We start from the raw sequence: 14,121 nt of genomic DNA, 5'->3' as shown, positions 1-14,121 counted from the left end.
TCTAGGATTTTTGGTCCCTACAAAATAACCGCAGTCATTAACCTAGCAGCATTTCGTCTTGAACTTCCTCAGGCCCTTAAGGTCCACAACGTGTTCCACAGGTCCTTTCTCAAAACATATGTGGAACTTCTTGAGCCCTCATCTCTACCACCGCCCCCAGTAATGGTTGATGGTAATTTGGAGTTCCAGATTTTGAGGATTGTCGATTCTCGTCTCCAATGTCGTTCTCTACAATATTTGGTGCACTGGAAAGGCTATGGTCCAGAGGAGAGGATATGGATTTCAGCGTCAGAGGTGAACGCTCCCAGATTGGTTCGCTCATTCCACACCTCTTATCCTGAGAAACCCGGTTCTGAGTGTCCGGAGGCCACTAGTAGAGGAGGGGATACTGTCACGGGTGTGTCAGAGGTGACATACAGTCGCCCTGCAGTTGGTTGCAGGAGATCTCTACATTTGGCATTACAGACATCTTCTTAGAGGCTGTCTCTAGGACCCAGCGGCTACCTCCATCTGGCTAATTAACAAATTGCCTGGGTGTATAAATACCTGCTGTGTTTCAGAGGGAGGTGCCGGCGATATTCATTACTACCTGTCAAAGCTGTAGCAAGAGCAGTACTTCGTCCTCTCTGGAGCTTGAGGACATGTGCGCATTTGTCTGGAGTTCGTCTAAAGCTAAGCAATTTGTCCACCGTTTGTCCGTCCCTGTTGTCTAGTGGAGATTGACTAGTGCTCATCTCCTCCATTCCCTAGCCCTTGTCATACGCAAGGGAAAGACAGGGTGAGGCATGCGTGTGGCGATTGGTGAAGAGCCAATACACGTTAGGGGAGACAGGGTGACACTAGATCAACCTAGGAGGTCTCCATTTCCTCCCTAGAGTCTGGGCTCCCTTTCCCTCTTCCCTTTGTGTTGCACTAAGTCTTTCCCACACCTTGCGTGACACCATCTTCAAGCCAGTCACAGAAGAAGAAGTGACCAGACTCCTCTCTTCTTCTCGCCCTACAACCTGCAACAGTGACCCTATTCCCTCACAACTCCTTCAGTTCCTTTCCCCAGCTGTCACTGCCCACCTATCTAAAATATTTAATCTCTCTCTTTCTTCGGGTATCTTTCCCTCTTCATTCAAACATGCCATCATAAGCCCTTTACTTCTAAAGCCATCCCTGGACCAGAACTGCACTGCTAACTACAGACCGGTCTCTAAGCTTACCTTCATCTCTAAACTCCTGGAACGCTTGGTTCACTCCTGTCTAATCCGCTATCTCTCAGATAACTCTCTTCTCGACCCTTTACAATACAGTTTCCGCTCCTCACACTCTACTGAAACTGCCCTCACTAAAGTCTCTAATGATCTACTAACAGCTAAATCTAATGGTCACTACTCCCTGCTGTTTCTCCTGGATCTCTCTGCCGCTTTTGACACGGGATCAAGCAGCTCCTCCTCAATATGCTCCACTCTGTCTCAAGGACATCGCTCTCTCCTGGTTCTCCTCCTATCTCTCTGACCGCTCCTTCACGGTATCTTTTGCCGGCTCTTCTTCCTCTAATCTTCCCCTTACTATCGGGGTTCCACAAGGATCAGTCCTAGGTCCCCTCCTCTTCACCTTGTATACTGCCCCTATTGGACAACAAACCATCAGCAGATTTGGTTTCCAGTATCATCTCTGTGCTGATGACACCTAACTATACACCTCTTCACCTGACATCACCCCCACTCTAATAGAAAATACCAGTGATTGTCTGTCCGCTGTCTCCAACATCATGTCTTCCCTCTATCTGAAACTGAATCTCTCCAAAAACTGAACTCCTTGTTCTTCCTCCTTCTACTAACCTACCTATACCTGACATTGCAATTTCCTTGGGTGGTGCCACCACATCTCCCAAGCAGCAAGCTCGAAGTCTTGGAGTCATATTTGACACACAACTTTCCTTTATTCCCCCTATACAATCACTCACTCGCTCATGTCACCTGCACCTTAAAAACATCTCCAGAATCCAACCTTTTCTCACCTTTGATACTGCAAAAACTCTTACTGTTGCTCTTATTCACTCTTGTCTGGGCTACTGCAACTCTCTTCTAATTTATCTTCCTCTAAACAAACTCTCTCCTCTCCAATCTGTCCTGAATGCGGCAGCCAGGGTCGTATTTCTATCAGGCCGCTTCACCGACGCCTCTACTTTGTGTCATTGAACTGGTTACCCATTCACCACAAAATACAATACTAACTCATCTCTCTCACCCACAAAGCTCTCCACAGTTCTGCCTCGCCCTATATCTAATCCTTCATTTCTGTCTATCACCCCTCCCGTGCCCTCTGTTCTGCAACTGATCTAAGACTAACGTCCTCCTTAATCCGAACCTCACACCTCCATCTCCAAGACTTCTCTTGTGCCGCGCCAGTTTTCTGGAATGCACTGCCCCAAACAATCCAACTAATATCTAGCCCCCATGTCTTCAAACATGCTTTAAAAACACATCTGTTTAGACAAGTCTATCACCTCAACTCACCAACCTAACTCTCCCCTGTCCCCTCCTAAATGTTAATCTTAATCTGCTCCGGCCTATTTATCTGTCTCCACATCCTCCATGCACCAAATACCACACGGTACCTGCTCTTAGACAGATACTGGCTGATGACCATGTTCTACCTATTGTGTCCCCCCCATTTCCATGTAGATTGTAAGCTTGCGAGCAGGGCCCTCACTCCTCCTGTAACTGTTGAAATGTGATACATTGTATTGTTTATATTTCCTGTACATGTCCCTACTTAATTGTAAAGTGCTGCGGAATATGTTGGCGCTATATAAATAAAAATTATTATTATTATTATAGTCTAAGATTTGTATATTCAAGAATCAGAGAAGCTAAAAATCTAACACCTTCAGAGGTAAGTCTACCTCTCATCAAAGGATTTTTCTGAGAGTGTTCTAGATTTTTGTCTCCGTTGTCCAGACATGAATATTGAGTTTTGATCATTTCGATATTTATGGGAGATAGATTTTCAGTGTTGTAGCAAAGGGATGAATAGTACGCATTCACTCACATCACGTTAAGGCTATTAGAACTTCTCAAACTATAGCCTATAGCTGATGCTATCCAGGTCATGTTTGATCACTATATGAAGGTAAAAGTGTAATAACTGTTACGTACATGCCCGGACTGACTGGCGTGAGCGTGATTAGTGATCCCACTGGACCATGAACCGAGGAGTGCCTGGAGGGGCGTGACTAAGTATCAACTTGGTCCGACCAAGGTCACACAGCAGCTCAGTCGACTCCGTGAACCAGGAAGGAACCGAGCAGAGGGACCAGGTGCTACTCCAGGTCAGACCCCGGTCACAGCTGTTGACCCACACTGGGGAATGCAGGAACAGGCAGGTTAGACCGACATACAGACAGGTGGGTACTGGTAGGCACGGCTGGAAAGCAGACAGGTGGGTATTGACAGGCACGGCTGGTACGCAGACTGGTGGGAACTGGCAGGCACGGCTGGAATACAGACAGGTGGGTACTGGCAGGTAGAAACGCAGGCAGGATAGGCACCAGTACAGACTGGGATACAGGAACAGAGCCGCAGGTGCGGTAGACAAGCAGAACAGAGCAAAACCCGCAGGTGCGGTAGACAAGCAGAGCAGAGCAAAACCCGCAGGTGCGGTAAACAAGCAGAGCAGAGCAAAACCCGCAGGTGCGGTAGACAAGCAGTGCAGAGCAAAACCCGCAAGTGCGGTAGACAAGCAGAGCAGAGCAAAACCCGCAGGTGCGGTAAACAAGCAGAGCAGAACAAAACACGCAGGTGCGGTAGACAAGCAGAGCAGAGCAAAACCCACAGGTGCGGTAAACAAGCAGAGCAGAGCAAAACCCGCAGGTGCGGTAAACAAGCAGAGCAGAGCAAAACCCGCAGGTGCGGTAGACAAGCAGAGCAGAGCAAAACCCGCAGGTGCGGTAGACAAGCAGAGCAGAGCAAAATCCGCAGATGCGGTAGATAAGCAGAGCAGAGCAAAACCCGCAGGTGCGGTAAACAAGCAGAGCAGAGCAAAACCCGCAAGTGCGGTAGACAAGCAGAGCAGAGCAAATACACACAAGGTACTTACAATGAAGTAGCGAGTGGACACTAATCTCACAAACAGAAATACAGAGACAACGAGTTGGAGTTAGGTGCAGGTTCAGACACTGCAGGAAAAGGGAAGATACGGACATAGAGACAAACAAGTAACGGGCTAGGACACTGTTCAGACAGAAATAAGATACAAGAACGAGCCTGGGAACTCAGCCCCCAGGGTGGTGGAACGGACTAGAAGTCACAGATACAGGTAACAGGCCTGGGTATACAGCCCCCAGGGTGGCAGAAACAGACAAGATACAGGGCAGGACCTGGCAACTCACTTTCACAGAACACACTGAATGAAAGTGTTGCTCAGGCACCTCCTACTGGGTGGAGGGGGTTTAAGTATCCAGTGACTCACAGCAATAGGCTGGGGACGCATTATGACTGTGCACACAGTAACTATAAGAAACAGGCAGCAACCGCGTCGCCGCCCTAAGCTATCAGACAAGAGACATGCACACAGCAGGTACTGGAGCAAAGTGTGCTGCCTGGACTGATAGGTAAGATAGCGGTCTTGCATGGTGGGAGGTGGTAAGCCATGCCAGCACGCTGCCAGGGATGTTACAATAACAAATATGACGACAATATCGACCCCCTGGAACCTCCAGGGGTGAAGATATACGGTAAATTGGGAATCTCATGAAATTCTGAAGGGCTGAGCACATCCCACAGAAAGTCCGTACATGTGGTCATCAAGGGGAGGTATGTGGGTGTAACCTTGAGCTAATAAAAAGCAGTATTTGGATTTTTGTACTTTTTCAGTACTTGGAAGGTACAGCTTGCTGTAGGTTCTTTCTGTTTTCCAATCCGATGCCTTTCTTCCACTAAGCTCTGAGCCATTTCTGTGATATCAGGTTTAGTAATTCTCTTTTGTTATTCCATTTTATTTTATGTAATTGTATATATCGTATAGCTTTGTTCCCATTTTGTGTAATCTTTGTAGATTTTTTTATAAAAATTGAACATCCTTCTGAATTAAATATATACAACTTAATAGCTCTGTTCTTCTTGCTCTGTAAACTGCACTCCTCAAACCATATACTACCTGTAACGGGTGTCCAATCGGCCTGCATAAATGATTGGTGATGACAGATAGTAGTTGTTTTTGTTATTGGGGAGCTGGCAGCGACTGTACCGAGGTATATATATTTTCCATGCATTGACATTGGAGGTGTATATACCATTCGCTCACTGTGAGTTCCCCAATAACCGGCCTGGTAGGGGAAGCAGCCGCAGCCTCTTTCACTTCTCTTCATTTAATTGCATAATTGTCCTGATGATTTGAGGCAGAGGAGTTGCGTTCCCTTGTTAATGGCTGTGTCATCTGTGTGATCTCTCAGGTGTCATCTGTTACAAAGTGGTAACAGTGGTGGGAGCTGCGTTTCCTCCCTGGATGTGACAGGTTTTTTTTATAGTTTCATTGGATTTTCATAAAAGCTTCACCCAAGCTTGGTCCACGTTTCATCAATTTTTCTTGTATGAGAAAGAGAAAAATAAAGTTTATCCACATTCTCCTACCTAGCAGTCTGTCACAAAATGAACAGTACTCAGAAAGCAGAGTGCTGTCCAAATTTTTCATGAACCCAGAGACTTGCAATGCTGATTTTAATCCAACATTTGGATCAATAATGCATCTGTCTTGTCTGCCAAAAAATTTGGCATGTGACCAGCCTTGTAGTATACACTGTGTATGAGATATATACGTGAAAAACACAGAACTCGTACGTGTAAAGCGGACATCTGAACGGACTCTAAGGGTTCATTCAGACATCAGTAATTTTTCCCAAGATCCAGTGAACTGATTTTCATCAGCGCTTTTTTTTATCAGAGTTTCATGGAAGTTTGATCAGAGTCATTTTTTACCATCAGAGTTTGGTCAGAGCTTAATCCGTTATTTTTATAGTAAAAAAGAGAAGCTGATGGAGGTTTCACAAGCTTCTTAATCAGACTTGTGAAAAGCTCCATAGACTACGATAGGAATGAGCTCTCTCCATGAAAAACACAGATGAAAATCAAACGAGACATCTGACTGAGCCCTGAAATGTAAGAGATGCAGTGATTGGACAGGATTAGAAAAAAAAAAGTCTGCTTTCTTTAAAAACCTAATCTATCTATGGGATGTCTTGGTAATGTATCAGATCTGGGGAAAAAATCCTCCTTGCCCTATAATATAACAGATAATTGTTTCACATTACAGTATATTCCTTCTCTGCTAATATGACTTAATCCCGTAAATACATCCCAATGACGGCTTCATCTACAACTTATTTCACTTGTTCATTTTGGGAAAAATATGGCGTCCTGCTTCTCAGATGCCATCAGTGAGCTGCCATGTGACGCATTAATATATCATGTCCTCTAGAGAGAGACAAATACTCTCTTCTCTGGCTACTGGATGGGGGTTTGGAACATAATACTACCCATAATTTCAAATAGCTTAAGGTTTATGAGAATGGGGTTTTTATACTAGGAAGATTAGTTATATTTTTTAGGTGAGAAGATAAAATTTGTTCCACAGATCCATTATAAAATGTTGCCTAATCTTCTTTCTTCAGGAGCACACCGCTCCCCTGCCTGCATCTGGCTTCTGGGTAGACAGGGGTGGTGCACTCCTGAAGATGGACAGCTCAGACAAGCAGCACAGTCTCAGCTCTTTGAGCAGAAGCTGCTTTACCTTTACCTACATTGGAGGAGCACAGGGGCCCTGAAGCTGATCAGATCCAGCAATCCTGGCAGCTTCACACCAGTGATGGCAGCTATATACTGATAGGGAATATAGATTGTGAGAGCCCCAATGGGGACAGTGATGATCTATTCTATAATGTTGGGTACCGCTGTGAGTTTACAGTATGCGGATGATGAATTGTCGGGTTTCAAGGAGATGGGTGAGTGAAAATCTGATAGTAATCGCATGGTCTGAGTGCCGTTTAATTTTTTTCACGCACCCATTGACTTGCATTGGCGAGTCTCGTCTGAGATCCGCGGCAATACGCAGCATTCTGCGATTTTTTTCTCTGTCTGATTTCAGCTGAGAAATCGCAAGTGAGACGTCACTCATACAATAACATTAGTCAGAGTGCAATCTGATTTTTTAACGGATTGCACTTGTCTGTTTTTCTCGCATTTGAGTATGAGTGATGTCCCACATTTCTTCTTTCAAATATCTTTAATTATCTCCAAGAAGCATTCATTACTTTTCAAAAACGATTAAAAAAAACGCATGGAAAAAATGCATGCAAAAAACGCACCAAAAACTGTGCAGCAAAGTGAATGAGAAACGTGAAGTGTCATGCACACGTTGAGTATTTTTGACTTGCAGATTTGGTGCAGAAAATAATCAACATGTCAATTCTCTGTGCGTTTTCAACCATGAAATGCATTGAAGAAACACAGGCAAAAAACGCAGCAAAAATGCTGGGGGATGATATTACTATCTGGGGAAGGAGCCATTAGCCAAAGATGTTCCCTGGCTATTAATAACAGCTCACAGCTGTTTGCTTAGCCTTTACTGGTTAAATTATAGGGGGACCCTAGAAAAAAATTGATGTAGGATCCCCCTAACCAGCAAAGGCTAAACAGACAGCTGTGAGCTGATATTAATGATATGGATCCTGGCCCCCTCAGAGGCTAATAATATCAGCCGTCAGTGAACCCAGAAATGGCACATCCACAAGATGTGCCAATTCTGGCGTTTAGCCTCGCTCTTCCCACTGCCATGTAGCAGGTGGGGTAATAAGGTGGGGTTCATGTCAGCTTTGTATTGGCGGCTGACATGAAGCCCAGGTTAGTAATGGAGAGGTGTCTATAAGACGACCCCATTACTAACCGCGTAGTAAGGTTTACGACTAGTAATGAGCGAGCACTAAAATGCTCAGGTACTCGTTGCTCGAGTTGAGCAAATTGGAATGCTCGAGTGCGCAATCCGAGCAACGAGCCCAATGTAAGTCTATGGGAAACTCGAGCATTTTTCTGGCGGCCCCCCCATTAGTTCTGCAGGTGGCCTAAAAATTTGCCAAAATCGATGAGAACAGTGCTCAATTGACATGGGTACAGCAAGGGGAAGACCCCTGGAAGCATCTCTAACTCCTAGCTCACTGCTGTGAATAATGTTGTCAGAGTATTACACCACTTTTACAGGCTCACAATAAAACATACAAAAAGGAAACAAAAATGGATTTTCCTGCGAAAAATGTTAAGGAACATCCTTTCCAGGGTAATGACTTGTGTATAAGGTAAAATAAATAACCCCCCAAAAAAATGCTCCTCCACACGTTCACACGTAGCGTTTTTGATGCGTTTTTGCACTTTTGCATTGCTTTCAAAGGTGAAAAATACATTCACCCGTAAATGTAATTTTAACATTTTACTACCTTTTCTGGCCATGTGGTGTTTGAGACATGATCAGACACATCCCTATATTGCTGAAAAGACATGGGAACAGCATGAGGAAGACCCCTGGAAGCATCTCTGACTCCTAGGTCACTGCCTAAAACTGTGGTTATTAGACGTGATCCTATATTACCGAGGTAATAATACAGACATTTTTGACAACTTGACAAATATTAAACTCCATTTAAAATGGGCAAGGTGTGTGGCAAGGGACGGGGAAGTGGATGTTATGGTGATGGTGACAGTGCACGTAGAGGCTGAGGCCGTGGGCAAGATGAAACTGTGCCTGTTGAGGGAGCACAACAAACACCCACATCATGTCAAACTACTTTCCTGTCCCAATTTCTAAGGGGCCGCGGAACACCGCTATTGAAGCCAGAGCAGTGTGAAAAGGTTGTTGGTTGGATAGTAGAGAGATAATGCTTCCAGTCAGTTTGCCACTACCACCTCCCTGTCTTCCACATGGTCCAGTCTCAGTAGCCATGAGTCTGGACCACATTATTATTATTATTTTAGCGCCATTTATTCCATGGCGCTTTACATGTGAAAAAGGGGTATACATACAAAAACAATTACACTAATCTTGGACAAAAAATGTGAGAGCGACTGGTACAAGAGGAGAGGACCCTGCCCGTGAGGGCTCACAGTCTACAAGGGATGGGTGAGGATACAGTAGGTGAGGATAGAGCTGGTTGTGCAGCAGTATGGTGGAGTGAGGGTTACTGCAGGTTGCATGCTTATCGGAAGAGGTGGGTCTTCAAGTGCTTTTTAAAGGTTTCAACAGTAGGCAAGAGTCAGAAATGTTGGGGTAAAGAGTTTCAGAGAAGGGGGGAAGCACGGGAGAAATCTTGTATGCGATTGTAGGAAGAGGAGATAAAACAGGAGTAGAGACGGAGATCTTGTGAGGATCGGAGTTTGAGTGCAGGTAAGTACCGGGAGACTTGGTCAAAGATGTATGGAGGAGACAGGTTGCGGATGGCTTTGCATGCCAAGATTAGGGTTTTGAACTGGAGTCTCTGGGCAATGAGCAGCCAGTGAAGGGATTGACAGAGAGCAGAGGCCAGGGAATAGCGAGGGGACAGGTGGATTAGACGGGCAACAGAGTTTAGGATAGATTGGAGGAATGCGAGAGTGTTAGAAGGGAGGCCACAGAGCAGGAGGTTGCAGTCATCGAGATGGGAGATGATGAGGGCGTGCACTAGTGTTTTTGTAGATTCGTGGTTGAGGAATGCACGTATCCGAGAGATTTTTTCTACTTGGAGTCGGCATCTTCCTCACCCTGATCCTCCTTCCTCCCACCATTCCGAGTGCCCTGAGACAACTAATCCCACACTTGGACACATAGATTCTAGCCTCTCACTCGGTCCGTTCGGAAGTGGAAAGAGCTTGGAAATGTGGATTGAAGGAGAGATTAGAGTCCAGGTTTACCCCAAGAGCTGTTCACTTTTCCATTGATAGATTCAGACCTCTCGCCCTGGCCAGCTTCAAGCAGGGCAACAGAAAAATGGCATGTAGCAATTTGACCCGAAGGTGACAGTGGGAAAGTGCAATTACTGTCGCAAGAGGTGGATGATGATGAGGCACAATGGACAGAAAGTCAGGAGGAGGACCAGGGTGCGGAAGTGGAAGACGAAGCGGCGGTGGACAATGAAGTTACTAATCCAACCTGGCAAGGGAACATGCAGAGCGAGGAAAGCAAAAAACAGGGGGAGGGAGGCATAGCACCGCAACAGGCAAGAACAAGCAGTGTGGTGGCCACAGACACAAGGTGGGCAATAGCTCCCCGGAACACCAACACAACAGAAGTTGCCAGTACAACTGTTAGGTCTTCCCGAGTCTGTTTTTTTTTAAAGACTGTTTAGATAACCCCAAAAAGGCCATCTGCAACATCTGCCAGGCCAGCATCGGCAAGAGCACCAAAACTACCAGCCTGACTACCACCAGCATGCTCAGGCACATAACAACAAAGCACCCGACTAGCTGAGCCGAACGCCAAGGTCCAGAAACAGTGTCGGGGGGGACATCACTGCCTCTTCTGCTGTTTTGCATGCATGCCAATCCCCTGTCCATGGCGCATGCGAAGATGCCTCCCACCCTGCACCTGTCATTGCAGACTTGTAACCATCACCGTCCATGTCCTTGTCCCAGTGCAGCATTCAGTTGTCCCTACCCCAGTTCTTGGAATGCAAACACAAGTATGCAGCCAGCCACCCAACCACAGGCCGCAATACTAAACTGCCACATTTCTGAACTGCTTGCACTTGAAATGTTGCCTTTTAGGCTCATGGAGGCGGAAGCTTTCCGCAACCTCATGGTGGTGTCCGAGGCTCCATACTTGGTCCCCAGCTACCACTATTTCTCCGAGTGTCGTCCCCACCTTACACAAGTACGGGTCCTAGAACATTACCCGTGCCCTTCCCAGTGCACTTAGTAGGAAGGACCGCCTAACCACAAACACGTGCACAAGTGAATGTGGCCAGGGACGGTACAGCTCACTGAGGCATTTCACTGGGTTACTATTGCGGAAGCAGGGACCCAGTGGGACCCTGGGATGGAATACGTCTTCCCGACGCAGAGGATTGAGGGCGCTGGGTCAATCAAGCTTCAACACAATGTTCGGAAGGCAGGAAGCAGTAGTGGTCGGTCTCCTAGACAACGAGCAAATTATTCATGATGAGGCCATCTATCTCCTTAGCTTTCTGTTACTTGGAATGCAAGTGCAAGTATGCAGCCAGCCACCCACCCACAGGCCGCAATACCAAACTGCCACATTTCTGGACTGCTTGCACTTGAAATGTGGCCTTTTAAGCTCATGGAGGCGGAAGCTTTCCACAACCTCATGGCGGTGGCTGGGGCTCTGTACTTGGTCCCCAGCCGCCACTATTTCTCCCGGTGTCGTCCCCGCCTTACACAAGCACGGGTCCCAGAACATTACACGTGCCCTCCCCAATGCACTTAGGGGAAAGGACCGCCTAACCACAAACACGTGGACAAGTGAATGTGGCCAGGGACGGTACATCTCACTGACGCATTCCACTAGGTTAAAATTGTGGAAGCCAGGACATAGTGGGACCCTGGGACAGAACACGTCCTCCCGACGCAAAGGATTGCGGGTTCTGGGTCAATCAGGGTTGCCCCCACATTCTACAGCTCCTGCACCTCCTTCTCCTTTTCCTCCTCTTCAGCCTCCATCTCCATCACTTGTTTCATATTTTTTCGGGAGATATTCCAGTACTTAACTTCATGGGTACCAATAACAATAAGTAGGACTGTATGCTTAGGCAACAAACCGCACACCGTTGCAGAGTTGTTGAAAGCTGTTTCAGAGAACCTGGTGGTGGCTCTGAAACTAGGCAAGCTCGCACACGTACCATGCCTGGCCCATGTGCTCAACTTAGTGGTTAAGCAGTTTCTCAAAACCTACCCAGATATACCACAGCGGCTTGTGAAAGTACGCCGCATGTGTGCCCATTTCAGAAAGTCAGCTACAGCTTCCGCCGCCCTGGCAGGGCTTCAGAAGCATTTGCAGCTTTCAGCTCACCGACTGGTGTGTGATGTGCCCACGCATTGGAAATCAACATTCCAGATGTTTGGAATTTTGGATTTTGATCAGCAGAGAGCAGTTGTTGAGTACCAGCTTCAACACGCCCGTCGGCATTCAGGTCAGCCTCTACACATAAGAGCTGATGAGTGGGCATGGATGTCTGACATCTGTGCCATCCTCCAAGACTTTGAGGACCCCACCAAGATGGTGAACGGTGATGATGCCATAATTAGTGTCATCACCCCACTTCTCTGTCTACTGAAACGCTCGCTGCTCACAATTAAAGATGAGGCATTGCAGGCGGAGCAAGGAACTATACAGAGTGATGCTACTCAGCCCAGCCTCATCTCATCTCAACGCGGATTTAGTGATAATGAGGAGGAGGAGGAAGAAAACATGGACAGTCGTACTCTTAGTGAGAACATGGAAGTTTTGGTTGTTGGCAGTCTGGCACATATGGCCGACTTTAAATTCCACTGCCTTTACCGTTACCATTGCGTTGTAGCATTTTGGGCATTACAGAAAACTGGCACGGCATGAGAGAATTCTTGGAGATGGAGGTGTGAGGTGTGAGGTTCTGATTAAGGAGGATGTCAGTCTTAGATCAGTTGCAGAGGGGTGATACACAGAAATAAGGGATGAGATATAGGGCGGTGCAGAACTGTGGACAGCTTGGTGGGTGAGAGAGGTGAGTTTGTATTGTATTCTGTAGTGATTGTTTAACCTAACCAGTGCAATGACTGGAACAGGATAGAGGCGTCGGTGAAGCAGATTGATAGAAATACGAACCTGGCTGCTGCATTCAGAAGGCATTGGAGAGGAGACAGTTTGTTTAGAGGGAAACTGATTAGAAGAGAGTTGCAGTAGCGGAAAAGAGCGACAGTAAGAGTTTTAGCAGGTGAGAAAAGGTCGAATTCTGGAGATGTTTTTAAGGTGAAGGTGACATGAGCGAGTGATTTCCTACGTTGAATAAAGGAAAGTTGTGTGTCAAATATGACTCAAAGACAGCAGGCATGCAGAGTGAGAGTTATGGTGGCACCACATAAAGGAAATTGCAAAGTCAGGTATAGGTAGGTTAGTAAAAGTCAGATATAGGTAGGGTAGTAAAAGTCAGGTAAAGAAAAGGTAGGTTAGTAACAGTCAGATATAGGTAGGTTAGTAAAAGTCAGGTATAGAAAGGTTAGTAGAGGGTGGAAACCAAAGAAGTTCATTTTTGGAGATATTAAGTTCAGGCTCTTGTTGAAGAATTATAGCAAAAAACAAATTCCCAACTGACAATGCTGGCCGCAGAGGTCCCAGCCAGTTCATTGGACAACCAAAGAGTACAAGTGAGGGAGACACAAACCAGATGCGGCAGAGGCAGGGGAGCGCTGTCAAATGTCTGGGACAGTTTTCTCAGACCCTTCCAACGCCCAGGCCCTGATACACAGGGTACTCTGACAAGGAGGGAAAAGTTTTGGAAGATGTTGAAGGACTACCTTGACAGCCGTACCAGCATCCTCCATGATTCCTTTCTGTGCCTTACACATGTTGGGTATCCAAGCTGGACATGTGGCATGAACTGTCTCTCTACGCCTTGGACGCTCTGGCCGCTAGCGTTTTGTTAGAGATAGTTTTTAGTGCCGCCGGGGGCATTATAACTGATATAACTTATAGGAGTATCGGCCTGTCAACTGAAAATGTTGACAGGCTGATTTATCAAAATGAACAAGGGCTGGATTCGGCCAGACTTCTCAACATCACAAGATGATAGCATTGAAGATAAACTCAAATCCAGTGGTTATTTTTTTGTCGGTCTATATTCCCATGCACCCCTTCACACTCAGAGATGGCTTCAGGAATTGTTCTATTTCATGTCGCTCTCCTCCTTCTCAGCATCCTCCACCACCATATCACCAGGGTGACCATCATGCCATGCCCACATCATTTTTTTAAGGGTGTTTCTGATTATAGACGAGTGAATATTTCAATATTAGTTTCGGATTACGATCGGCGTTTTTGCAATATTCGCCAATGTAATTGTCGAATATTCGCAGAATATTGCCGAACGCCATTGGATTCAATGGGGGCCAAAACCAAACACAT

This window comes from Phyllobates terribilis, unplaced genomic scaffold (assembly GCF_046119375.1).
Source record: "Phyllobates terribilis strain yellow unplaced genomic scaffold, ASM4611937v1 Scaffold_5__5_contigs__length_657084704, whole genome shotgun sequence".
Lineage (NCBI taxonomy): Eukaryota > Metazoa > Chordata > Amphibia > Anura > Dendrobatidae > Phyllobates > Phyllobates terribilis.
Note: the sequence above shows the minus strand (reverse complement) of the source record.